The sequence below is a fragment of the Ipomoea triloba genome, chromosome 2 (assembly GCF_003576645.1).
Source record: "Ipomoea triloba cultivar NCNSP0323 chromosome 2, ASM357664v1".
Lineage (NCBI taxonomy): Eukaryota > Viridiplantae > Streptophyta > Magnoliopsida > Solanales > Convolvulaceae > Ipomoea > Ipomoea triloba.
In genome coordinates this window covers 16,546,595-16,560,937 of record NC_044917.1, presented here as the reverse complement: position 1 = coordinate 16,560,937, position 14,343 = coordinate 16,546,595, and the positions used below count along the sequence as shown (strand labels likewise).

The following is a 14,343-nucleotide window of genomic DNA, read 5'->3' as shown; positions in this document are numbered from 1 at the left end:
CGCTGACATAAGCACAACATAATGACACTGAATCAAAGTACCTAACCATAGCTTGACAATAAAATATGATGCATCTCATACCATATGCAATATTTGACTATTAAATAAATAACAAAATGCTTTATAAATTAGATGAAACAAAATACCTATGCAAAATTATTTAGATGAAATTAAAATCGTAAGGTCCTCAGTTATAACTTTCTTATTTTTTTATTTTTTTTCTTCTCGAAATCCTGCAAATCATTTTCTTCCAACAAAAGCAAAGATTTGATTTGTAAAAGAGGCATTTAATCCTTCCAAAATTGACTATATTAAGAGAGATATAACTTAAGAAGCTTTCAAAGATTTGATTTGTGAAAGAGACATTTAATCCTTGTAAAATTTACTATATTAACATAGATATAAAGAGTACGTAGTCATAATATGATTCAATTTTTTTTCAAGAGAATGTTATTTTTCATAAGGGGAACTGAAAATATGGTAAAACAATCAACTAGCGTAGCCCGGTCAATTTTGTTTTCAAGAGAATGTTATTTTTCAGAAGGAAAACTGAAAATATGGTAAACCATAATCAAGCTGGCGTCGCCCGGACTCGAACCGGAGACCTTCAGTGTGTTAGACTGACGTGATAACCAACTACACCACGACACCACATTGCACAAAGGTGTGCACTTCATTTTATAAAGGGATGCCTCAAAGTTGAAGTGAGTGAGTTGGCAACTAAATAAGAAGTTCAGGTGAAGCCATCCAATATGGCAATTGGTGAAGCAGCAACAAGTAATATGCTTTCCCCAGAAGCTTTGAGTGAAGCAAAGAAGACACGAGGAGCATGGGGTGAAGTACGTGTTGAATTTCTCCATAGAAGACTGAGCTGGTGATACTGAATATTTCCTTTCCAGTACGTACTATAGCCCTTCACATTAATTGTTAACTACCTTTCCAACAACTTCATAGGCAACAAGTATCGGCTGAACACCAACAGCTTTTCAACCATAGGCCAGGTTCAGAAGATTTAGGGAAATTTTGGTCTTTGCTCCTTCTCTTACGTCCAAACTGTTACAGGGCGTTTGGTTGGGAGGAGGGAATTAGGGGGGAAAAGAATTGTAATTCGGTGGAATTGCAATTCAATGAATAAAGTAGGAATTGAAATTACAGTGTTTGGTATGCAGAAATGGTAGTACAGGGAATTGAAAGGGAATAAATTATACAATGACTGAAATGCCCCTTATGTTATAATAATAATAATAATATAAAATATTAAATTATATAGGAAATTAACTAAGTTGTACTGTTTCACTATTATTTCGCCGTCAAAGACATCTGAGAGCTTGATTGTATAAAATAAATATGAAAATTACCTTCTATTTTGGTTGGAAGTTTTGGTATTGCGCCAAGGACTGATGGGCAAAATTGTCATAATACAAACTCTTTTTCTCGCCCAAACCACTGAATTACAATTCCTAGGGGAGGGGTATGAATTCTAATTCAGCCTTGGGAGGGAATTGCAATTCGGCCGAATTGCAATTCCCTCCTACCAAACGTAGTAATTTATGGATTCATTGAATTGTAATTCAATTCCCACTAAATTACGGTCAACCAAACAGCCCCTTAGAAATATTTGTAGTCTAACTATTAGCTGAATAAACTTAATTAAATACGAGAAACTTGACCTAGTAATAGCAGAAGCAGAATTAGTGTTAGTTGAACACCTCATTGACGTGATTTCTGCAAATATCGCATTCGATGGATGAGAACTGCTTGTATCCCAGAAACATATATAGTGTTCCTCTTCTCCGCCCATTACCATAAAATTAAACAGCCACTTTTTGCCAACTGTTTTCTGCTCTAACAGAATACAAATCATAAAGAGGAAGGTCCTCAACCTCAATCTGCCACTTCAGGAATTCTTTCTTCCTGTTGCACACTCCCTAGTCCCTGCACTACTATACATGAGGACATTCCAAAGAGTAGTTTTTCAATGACTTTTGGACATTTGAGTGCCCACGTGGAGTAGAGATTGAAAATGCCTGAGGCCCAAATCTCATACCCAGTGGGGACGGATGTCGCGCGAGTAAATCTTTACTTTTAAAAAAAAAAAATTCAATTTTTTTTTTCTGTTTTCTCTTCCCTCTCATCTTCTCTTTCCTAGTCATACATGAGTTGGCAGAGCCCGAAAACTCGAGTTGGGGATGATGTAGTAGACAAAATTTATAGTATTAGTCGACATTACAATTAACCGTACCATATTATTATATATACCATACATTATTGTAATTATTAGTGATAATGATTTCTAATTATACTCTGTGAAATAAGGTATGAAATACATAATTATATGAGTACGATTGACACGAGTGTCGATCATTACTTTAGAATTTTTTCACATGACACAAAATATCATAACAACAAGAACAACATTTATTTAAATATAAATTGTCAATTTTTATCAAGTAAAAAAGTTTTGTCAATTATGTCACCAAATTTTTTCTTAATTAATTGATATTCATTTTATTGATTAACTGAATATTTCAAAATTTGAGAGATAAAGACAAAAATCAAAATCACGAATTAAACAATCAATATAACTATGACGGTTTGAGTAGTTTAAGTAGCTTTTCTAAAGATAAATTTGTTAATTTCTTCCTTGTTTCTTTCTAAGGCCAATTAATTTTGTATAAATACCCATTTGGAGTCACAATTTAAAAGGTTCTAATTTGAATGCAAGTGCAATTACTCTGTCAAATTGTTCTTGTATTCTCACCTTTTTATTTTCTCCAAGTTTTACGGTAGTGTTGGCTAGCCGAAAGATTGTCTCGCAGCCGTAAAACCAACAGGTACTTTATGTAACAATCGGTATCAATGTCAATAAGTACTTTATAATTTTTCATATAGTATATATACTATAATAATATTGCTTGTCATTTTTTTTTGGTCAAATAAGGGTGTGTCCAGAAATCATTTTCCGGGTTTTCAGTGTTTGGCTAGAGGGGGAAAATGGAAGTCAATGGAAAATAAGGTCGCATAATAGCCCTATCTAAGGGCTGTCCCGCAACAAAACTCACCGTGGCTCACGAAGGGCACATGAAAGATGTTGCACGCCAGTGCCGAGTTCACGGCAGAGGATGCACACGATCGATCAAATAGGACTATCCTAAACAAGAAGTATAGCGGCCACTTATCTGTGGCCGACTTCAAGTCATAAGAGTAACATACATGCTTTCCTTGTAGCCGGTCCAGCGGCCGAGTCTGCCAGTAGGTCCCAAAAGTGGGAAGCCTACGTAAGACAGCCCCGAGCCACTTGTGAATAGGTCGTAAAAGACGCTGATTCACGTAGTTCCCAATAGCGAACACGCGTCGTTTCCACGCACCCCCTAATGAACACCCAAGTCTACCAGTAACTATCCTCTTGTACCCCACACCATGGGGTAGTTGAGGACCAACTATTGCCTCATATCTATCTAAAGCCCATCCTGAGAACATCTTGTTCCAGGGGTCCCGTGCATAACGGGTATAGTGGGGCCACAAGACACCCTGCGACCACTGCTCACCATAGAGATGAACGTGCCTTACCAGAAAGGCAAAGGTACTCAACTCATATGGGAAGACGTTTAAGCAGGATTTGGCTTTAGCTAAGGTAGGCTTGACGCCTAGTGACAACAGGTACTTTGTCAACTGAGCGCAGGTTGGCTCCGGTTTCCAGGTTGGTTCCTACGTCATACCTTTCGCTTCCCTCTTCTTTCAGTCGAGTGACTTCGTACCTCTCCTGACTACGTACTTTCTTTGACACTTCTTTTCCATTTTCTGTCTGGTCTTGTCCCCCTCCTTCCTCCGTTGTCGTCAATGGAAAATAGAGGATATTTTCCGGAAAATGACTTCTCCTTTTTTTTTGGGGAAGTCATTTTCCGTTTGCAGCAGTGAAGCAATCAATCACTCGTCGCCGTCGCCCCTGCCACCACCCCACTCCCACCCCCACCATCCACCACCACCACAACCTACCACCCACCACCCACCCCACTCCCACCAACCACCCACCCACCCCCACCACCACCACGCACCACCCACCTTCACTGCCAACCCAGACACCACCACTACCACCACCATCATTGTATTTTTTTTAAAAAATATTTAAAGTTAAAAATAATTATGCTCAATTTCTAGAAAATGAACCAAACACACCAAAACTGTTTTCTAGAATGCAACCAAACACCGGAAAGGAAAATATATTTTTGAAAAATGACTCATTTTCCAGAAAGCATTTTTCATATGTCATTTTCCTGCTTTCCAAATACACCCTAAAAGTTGTCAATTATTTTGTTGACAATATTTTTTTTTACATAATTAATTGATATTCATTTTACTAATTAACTTAATATTCCAAAATTTAAGGATGAGGACGAAATTCAAAATCACAAATTAAAAAACCAATATAAACATTAGTTTTTTCAATTTCAAATACAATATTTTGAATTAGCAAATATACATCATAAAAGTGTAAATAAATCATAAAAATATATAATAACTAACTAATTAATTATTCTAAAAAAAAAAACTAACTAATTAATGACTTAATTTATTTCTTTTTATTTAATGAATTTTGACTTCAATATATGTATTGGGCTTACTTAATATATACATTCTAATTTTTTTTAAAAAAAATATTAATTTTGAGAGGGACCAAAATAGAATTTTTATTTATTTTGAATACCACTAACTCTATTACAATGCAGTATCTGAGGCACGAACCCACCACCTCCCGTATAAAAGGAAGGGTTTGATGCCACTGGACCACAAGGTCCTTGGCAGAATTTTTATTCTTAATATAAAATAATATATATACATAAGTATTTATTAAATTTTTTGGGGTGTGGTGGGGTGAGGGGCCAAGGGGATCTTGCCAATCTGGAAGCTAGAAAGGATTTCTGAATTGGCAAATTGAGGAGGTATGAATTCTAATGATATATATGCCCATCAATTCTCATTTTGGATGAAGAAAGTGCAATAGTCGTGCACTAACTGTGCGACTAATAATGGAAGTCAAAATGATACATGTAGCATTGTAAAATAATTTTTATTCTTTTTATTCAAAAGAAGATCAAAGGGATTACCCTTGCACCTAGCCCTTCAACAACGTAGTACGACACGTCGACACTAGAGCGACCCATTAATCTCAATTTGTCCACCGTCTTGAACACGAGTGCAGAGAGTTTTTAGAAAAAATACTTAACTATATTCTCTTAACTTTTTTATACAAAAATATTTCGTTATTATTTATTTATTTATTTATTTTACCTCTTTACAATTTTACTATTAATTTCTTATTTAGTATTTCTAAAAAAAAAACATACCAACTTATATTAATGAGGAATCAAATGATCAATACAAGAAGAATAAGCCTTAGAATCCTAATGACACTGAATCAAAGTACTTAACCAAGACTTGATAATGAGGTATACACTATGCAATATTTGACTATTAAATAAATAACAAAATACTTTATAAATTAGATGAAATAAAATACCTATGTAAAATTAAAAATGTAACCCAAGAAACTGTTAAACTGGCGTCGCCCAAACTCAAACCGGAGACCTTTAGTGTGCTCGACTGACATGATAACAAACTACACCACGACACCAAATTGTACAACAGTGTGCACTTCAGTTTATAAAGGGACTCCTCAAAGTTCTTTTTTTTTTTCTCCTCAAGGTTCAAGTGAGTGAATTTGTAACTAAATAAGAACTTCAGGTGAACCCATCTAATGTGGCAATTCGTGAAGCACCAATAAGTGATATGCCTTCCCCAAAAGCTTTGAGTGAGTAAAGTGTTGAATTGCTCCATATAAGACTCTCACGTTGCAACCCTTGACATTAATTGTTAACCTTTCCAAGAACTTCATAGGCAATAAGTACTGGCTGGACACCAACAACTTTTCAACCATAGCTTCACACATGTTCTGAAGATTTAGGGAAATTTTAGCCTTTGCTCCTTCTCTTATGTCCAAACTGTTAGAAATATTTGTAGTCTAACAATTAGCTGAATAAACTTAAATACGAGAAACTAATGCAGAAGCAAAATCAGTGTTGATCTCCAACCATAGTTGATATCCTCTCGTGGTGTACCAGCCAGGGTCTTGTCAATCCTCTGCTCGTCAAATCTTTCCTTAGCTTTAGAGTATTTACACAGATCCTTCAGTCCATGGTGCACACATATTGCACTTCCTTCGGAGCTTATTTGCTCTTGAGGACTCCGACTTCAGAAACTGTGGGCAGTCAAGGTTGAGAATGTTGAACACCTCATTGACGTGATTTTGATACAAATTAAAGTGCCAGAAAGCATGATCTTGCGAGATGTCTAGACCTTTGCAAGTGCACTCATGATATCTGTATCTTGGTTGCTAGAAGTATGACCCTCTTCCAGAATCAGAATGGATGGGCACATCAGCAGAATCTCTTCACAGGCAGCTGAAGTCTTATTTATGCAGATATGGATGAGAAGTGCTTGTATCCCAGAAACATAATAATGTTCCTCTTCCTTGCCCATTACCTTGAAACAGCCAGTTTTTGCGATATGTTTTCTGCTCTAATAGACTACAAATCATAAAGAGGAAGGTCCTCCTCAATCTGCCAGTTCAGGAATTCTTTCTTCCTGGCCTGCTGCACACTCCCTGCACTACTATACATACATAAGGGCGTAAGACTATTCCTGATAGTAGTTTTTCAATAGTTTTAGCAGGTTTGGGTGCCCATGTGGAGGACATAAGGTGAGGAGAGAGAAGATTTGAGACTCTCCTGCAAGCATCCGATTTTTTACAGTAATGTGGGCCCACCACAGTGCCATTGAAAACGCGGGAGGCTCAAATCCCGTGCCCAGCCAGAGGCATAAATCTTTACTTTTACTTTTTTTTTTTAATTTTATTTTTTCAGAATTTATTTTTGTGTTTTATTTTTCTTTTTCTCTTCTTTATCATATTTTCTCTCCTAGTCATACTTGCAAAAACAACCACTATTGGGGATGCTCTAACAATATGTACACTAAGTCACTAACAATATTTTTTGACACAGAATATCACATATTCACAGGATATCTAAGAGTGGCTCAAAAGGTAAGTCTAATAGAATGCAAGTTACGCACAAGACATGTTAAGCACTTGAAAGCTAGCTCCCACAAGTTGGCTAGTAGAGATCATAAAAACAATCAAATTAAATAACAAGCAAGCTAACAATAGAAGTAGCAATCAAAAGTAATAGAGAAAAATTGGATTAGGCTAATCCTTGTCTAGATGCTATAGGGTGTCTTAGGATTGTGGATAATGCAATGACCAAGCAAGAGTTAAATTAAAAGCACAATACTATTTATCCAATTAGATTAGCACAAAACTAAGTAAATGTACCTTTGAACTTGGTAAGTATAGTGATGTTCGGAACAAACAAAAATAAATTTTGCTTTTGATATTGGGACTTTGGGGTTTGGTTAGCCAAAGAAGATCTAGACACAAGTTTTGAACAATTTATGGAAGCTAAGCAAGTAATAATGAGAGTGAGGAGGTTAAATATGGGAATAAAAATAGTGAAATAAAAATATGATAAATTAAAAGACTAGGAATTGGAATGGGTGCTATTGGTTTGATGCCAAGAATCTAAGAGTTGAGGGTTAAAAACTTAACCATTGGGTTCAAGACTACAAACTCTAAATTGGTTGACTAATACGTCACTCTCGCAATCTAATGTTAGGCCAAGTTGGTAAACTAACGGAGGTTGTCCCACTACCGTGACGCTACCAATCTCCCTCAATAAGCACGAGTAGTTTGGACCTTCAACATTCCCTACTCTCATAAGTGAGCCTGAAGGTCGTAAGATGTGGTCTTAGGAATAATGATGGTTGAGGGACGAGTCTAGAGGCCGCGGTTGTGATTACCCATGGACCCCTTTTCCCATTCGGTTGCCAAAATTCCATACTTAACAAGCATTGACTAGGTAGTGCACAAACCTTTAACACTAACACACAAATCATCTCACTAGAATAAGAATCATAGGTTGAGTTTCAACCCTTGGATGAAATAATTTATATCAAATAGGCATCACAACACAATAAACACCACTATCCANCCACCACCACAACCTACCACCCACCACCCACCCCACTCCCACCAACCACCCACCCACCCCCACCACCACCACGCACCACCCACCTTCACTGCCAACCCAGACACCACCACTACCACCACCATCATTGTATTTTTTTTAAAAAATATTTAAAGTTAAAAATAATTATGCTCAATTTCTAGAAAATGAACCAAACACACCAAAACTGTTTTCTAGAATGCAACCAAACACCGGAAAGGAAAATATATTTTTGAAAAATGACTCATTTTCCAGAAAGCATTTTTCATATGTCATTTTCCTGCTTTCCAAATACACCCTAAAAGTTGTCAATTATTTTGTTGACAATATTTTTTTTTACATAATTAATTGATATTCATTTTACTAATTAACTTAATATTCCAAAATTTAAGGATGAGGACGAAATTCAAAATCACAAATTAAAAAACCAATATAAACATTAGTTTTTTCAATTTCAAATACAATATTTTGAATTAGCAAATATACATCATAAAAGTGTAAATAAATCATAAAAATATATAATAACTAACTAATTAATTATTCTAAAAAAAAAAACTAACTAATTAATGACTTAATTTATTTCTTTTTATTTAATGAATTTTGACTTCAATATATGTATTGGGCTTACTTAATATATACATTCTAATTTTTTTTAAAAAAAATATTAATTTTGAGAGGGACCAAAATAGAATTTTTATTTATTTTGAATACCACTAACTCTATTACAATGCAGTATCTGAGGCACGAACCCACCACCTCCCGTATAAAAGGAAGGGTTTGATGCCACTGGACCACAAGGTCCTTGGCAGAATTTTTATTCTTAATATAAAATAATATATATACATAAGTATTTATTAAATTTTTTGGGGTGTGGTGGGGTGAGGGGCCAAGGGGATCTTGCCAATCTGGAAGCTAGAAAGGATTTCTGAATTGGCAAATTGAGGAGGTATGAATTCTAATGATATATATGCCCATCAATTCTCATTTTGGATGAAGAAAGTGCAATAGTCGTGCACTAACTGTGCGACTAATAATGGAAGTCAAAATGATACATGTAGCATTGTAAAATAATTTTTATTCTTTTTATTCAAAAGAAGATCAAAGGGATTACCCTTGCACCTAGCCCTTCAACAACGTAGTACGACACGTCGACACTAGAGCGACCCATTAATCTCAATTTGTCCACCGTCTTGAACACGAGTGCAGAGAGTTTTTAGAAAAAATACTTAACTATATTCTCTTAACTTTTTTATACAAAAATATTTCGTTATTATTTATTTATTTATTTATTTTACCTCTTTACAATTTTACTATTAATTTCTTATTTAGTATTTCTAAAAAAAAAACATACCAACTTATATTAATGAGGAATCAAATGATCAATACAAGAAGAATAAGCCTTAGAATCCTAATGACACTGAATCAAAGTACTTAACCAAGACTTGATAATGAGGTATACACTATGCAATATTTGACTATTAAATAAATAACAAAATACTTTATAAATTAGATGAAATAAAATACCTATGTAAAATTAAAAATGTAACCCAAGAAACTGTTAAACTGGCGTCGCCCAAACTCAAACCGGAGACCTTTAGTGTGCTCGACTGACATGATAACAAACTACACCACGACACCAAATTGTACAACAGTGTGCACTTCAGTTTATAAAGGGACTCCTCAAAGTTCTTTTTTTTTTTCTCCTCAAGGTTCAAGTGAGTGAATTTGTAACTAAATAAGAACTTCAGGTGAACCCATCTAATGTGGCAATTCGTGAAGCACCAATAAGTGATATGCCTTCCCCAAAAGCTTTGAGTGAGTAAAGTGTTGAATTGCTCCATATAAGACTCTCACGTTGCAACCCTTGACATTAATTGTTAACCTTTCCAAGAACTTCATAGGCAATAAGTACTGGCTGGACACCAACAACTTTTCAACCATAGCTTCACACATGTTCTGAAGATTTAGGGAAATTTTAGCCTTTGCTCCTTCTCTTATGTCCAAACTGTTAGAAATATTTGTAGTCTAACAATTAGCTGAATAAACTTAAATACGAGAAACTAATGCAGAAGCAAAATCAGTGTTGATCTCCAACCATAGTTGATATCCTCTCGTGGTGTACCAGCCAGGGTCTTGTCAATCCTCTGCTCGTCAAATCTTTCCTTAGCTTTAGAGTATTTACACAGATCCTTCAGTCCATGGTGCACACATATTGCACTTCCTTCGGAGCTTATTTGCTCTTGAGGACTCCGACTTCAGAAACTGTGGGCAGTCAAGGTTGAGAATGTTGAACACCTCATTGACGTGATTTTGATACAAATTAAAGTGCCAGAAAGCATGATCTTGCGAGATGTCTAGACCTTTGCAAGTGCACTCATGATATCTGTATCTTGGTTGCTAGAAGTATGACCCTCTTCCAGAATCAGAATGGATGGGCACATCAGCAGAATCTCTTCACAGGCAGCTGAAGTCTTATTTATGCAGATATGGATGAGAAGTGCTTGTATCCCAGAAACATAATAATGTTCCTCTTCCTTGCCCATTACCTTGAAACAGCCAGTTTTTGCGATATGTTTTCTGCTCTAATAGACTACAAATCATAAAGAGGAAGGTCCTCCTCAATCTGCCAGTTCAGGAATTCTTTCTTCCTGGCCTGCTGCACACTCCCTGCACTACTATACATACATAAGGGCGTAAGACTATTCCTGATAGTAGTTTTTCAATAGTTTTAGCAGGTTTGGGTGCCCATGTGGAGGACATAAGGTGAGGAGAGAGAAGATTTGAGACTCTCCTGCAAGCATCCGATTTTTTACAGTAATGTGGGCCCACCACAGTGCCATTGAAAACGCGGGAGGCTCAAATCCCGTGCCCAGCCAGAGGCATAAATCTTTACTTTTACTTTTTTTTTTTAATTTTATTTTTTCAGAATTTATTTTTGTGTTTTATTTTTCTTTTTCTCTTCTTTATCATATTTTCTCTCCTAGTCATACTTGCAAAAACAACCACTATTGGGGATGCTCTAACAATATGTACACTAAGTCACTAACAATATTTTTTGACACAGAATATCACATATTCACAGGATATCTAAGAGTGGCTCAAAAGGTAAGTCTAATAGAATGCAAGTTACGCACAAGACATGTTAAGCACTTGAAAGCTAGCTCCCACAAGTTGGCTAGTAGAGATCATAAAAACAATCAAATTAAATAACAAGCAAGCTAACAATAGAAGTAGCAATCAAAAGTAATAGAGAAAAATTGGATTAGGCTAATCCTTGTCTAGATGCTATAGGGTGTCTTAGGATTGTGGATAATGCAATGACCAAGCAAGAGTTAAATTAAAAGCACAATACTATTTATCCAATTAGATTAGCACAAAACTAAGTAAATGTACCTTTGAACTTGGTAAGTATAGTGATGTTCGGAACAAACAAAAATAAATTTTGCTTTTGATATTGGGACTTTGGGGTTTGGTTAGCCAAAGAAGATCTAGACACAAGTTTTGAACAATTTATGGAAGCTAAGCAAGTAATAATGAGAGTGAGGAGGTTAAATATGGGAATAAAAATAGTGAAATAAAAATATGATAAATTAAAAGACTAGGAATTGGAATGGGTGCTATTGGTTTGATGCCAAGAATCTAAGAGTTGAGGGTTAAAAACTTAACCATTGGGTTCAAGACTACAAACTCTAAATTGGTTGACTAATACGTCACTCTCGCAATCTAATGTTAGGCCAAGTTGGTAAACTAACGGAGGTTGTCCCACTACCGTGACGCTACCAATCTCCCTCAATAAGCACGAGTAGTTTGGACCTTCAACATTCCCTACTCTCATAAGTGAGCCTGAAGGTCGTAAGATGTGGTCTTAGGAATAATGATGGTTGAGGGACGAGTCTAGAGGCCGCGGTTGTGATTACCCATGGACCCCTTTTCCCATTCGGTTGCCAAAATTCCATACTTAACAAGCATTGACTAGGTAGTGCACAAACCTTTAACACTAACACACAAATCATCTCACTAGAATAAGAATCATAGGTTGAGTTTCAACCCTTGGATGAAATAATTTATATCAAATAGGCATCACAACACAATAAACACCACTATCCAACCCCTAAACTAGTCTTCTCACTCATAATAGAAAGATGAAACACAAGAACATTCATCAATAACATAATCCAACAATATATTAAGCAACTGATGATGGAAATAACTTTAATAAACTAGAATCCAACAAGATAAAGCAAATAAACACAATAACATTCCAAAATATTCAAGAGTGACAAAGCTAGAAGAATAAAATAACTACAAAAGATAGAAAATACCCTAAACAACAACTTTTTCTATTGCTACAGTGCTCTGTGGCAGCTCTCCCTTGCCAAAAGAAGAAAAAGATTTATTTATAGCAGCTTCCCAGGGTTTCAATGCACGAGCCCTGCACAGGAGTACCACTGCCCATGCAGGTGCACTTAACTTATGCAAAACCTAATTATCAAATCTTTCATTTCGCTTTCCATTCGCCGCCGTGCCACCCTTCACAGTCGCTGTTATTTTCTCTCTTTCTTCTTAGCAATCGCTGACATTACTTTTTCTCATTAAAAACGGAGCCGTCCATTGGGAATCACAAAATTTTCTCTTCCTCTCTCTCCAAATAGCCTCGATTGTGCATATGTATATCCTTACTCATCAAAATCCTTTCTTCATTTTTTCACTATTTATAAGTCTTTCTTTTAAAGGATTCCCATCAATTTCTTAAAATAGTTTAAAATGTTATGTGCGAATTAATTTCTTTCTTTATTTTCTTCATCCAACTCTAACAATTTACTCGATCTTTTTAATTATTTTTATAATTAAGTAGGGATTGAATTAAGGATAATCTCACTTTGTTTTCCATCCTATGGTTTCGGCCCCCGCACAGGCGTGCCACTGCCCATATAGGTCCACTTAACCTACGCAAAACCTAATTCTCAACTCTCTCACTTCGCTTATCCATCCGTCGCCACGTTGCTCTTATCTTATCTCTCTTACTTCACAGTCACCTTTATTTTCTCTCTTTATTCTCGGCAACAACTAACATGACTTTTTCTCATAAAAAATGGAGTCGTTTGTGCCTATGTATATCCTTACTGATCGAAATTCTTTCTTAATTTTTTTTTACTATTTATAAGTCTTTCTTTAAATGGATTCTTGTCAATTTCTTGAAATAGTTTAAAATGCTATAACCAAGGCATCTCTATGAGGTCCTTCGCCTAAGAGTAGGTCGTCATCTATGAAGGTGATTGGTTCTCGACATGCTCTTTTTACTTGCTCTACTCGTCCATAGATAGCTCTGACATATAACTGTCGAGCCCAAGCCTTTCTACTCTGCCTGGCTGAGTCACCCCCTTATAGTCCTCCGACAATCATGTTGATAACGTTTTTACCTTTACACTTATCTTCCTTCTCCTCTGAAGCGGGTTGTTTCTTATTATCGCAGTTACCCTCTCCGGCATGACTCGGGTTCCCGCGCTGCCAAGGCAGACCCTGACGCCATTGACTCGGAGCACTCTTATGTATAATCAAATTTCTCGGTCGAATGAGTGGTTGACCGATGCAATCGACAAAACTTGCCAGTTCCCAAAATCGGCCTAGTGGTTTGGGGTGTGTTTCTCGGTTGTACCTCGATTTAAGGCTGAGCCTGAACTTCTTGAACCGCGATTGGTTGTTGTCGAAACGGTGGGACAGCCGTTCTTTTAGGGTTTCGACCAGTCTCCTGTCAACCTAGCCGACTCTTATCAAATCTTCCAGTTCGCGGCTCCTCTAGCCGAGGTTTCTTGGGTCGGGACGACCCCCCTTCCTGGATTCCTTTTTGCCTTATCGCGTCCTCAGCATCTGCGAGTCGATTGGCCCTTTGAATGGCTTGAGCGTGCAAGCGTGGCAACTCAGTATGGAGGTTGGTATACAGCTTTCCCAACCTTAGATTCTCCATAAACAAGATTAGCATCGTCTTGTCATCCAAATCGTCCACCGCGTGAACCTCTTTCTGCCACCTTGCCAAGAATGACCTGAGTGATTTAGCGGGATCCTGTTTAATCCCAGATAGGTACATAAAGTTCTTCTTTGGACGTAAGTAGGCGGCATAATTGGTCAAGAAGAGCTCGACCAATTAGGTGGAACTGCTCACAGAATGCTCGGGCAATTTCATGCACTACCTTTGCGCAGAACCGGTTAGAGTTGTTAAGAAAGCCTT

The 14,343-nt window shown here is 36.6% G+C and overlaps 1 non-coding gene across 1 annotated transcript; it reads right to left on the bottom strand.

Annotated features, from left to right (window-relative positions):
- Positions 1-577: 577 nt before the first annotated feature.
- On the bottom strand, positions 578-651 carry TRNAV-AAC. The gene has a single exon. It is a non-coding gene; the product is annotated as a tRNA-Val (tRNA).
- Between the last annotated feature and the right edge of the window lie 13,692 nt (positions 652-14,343).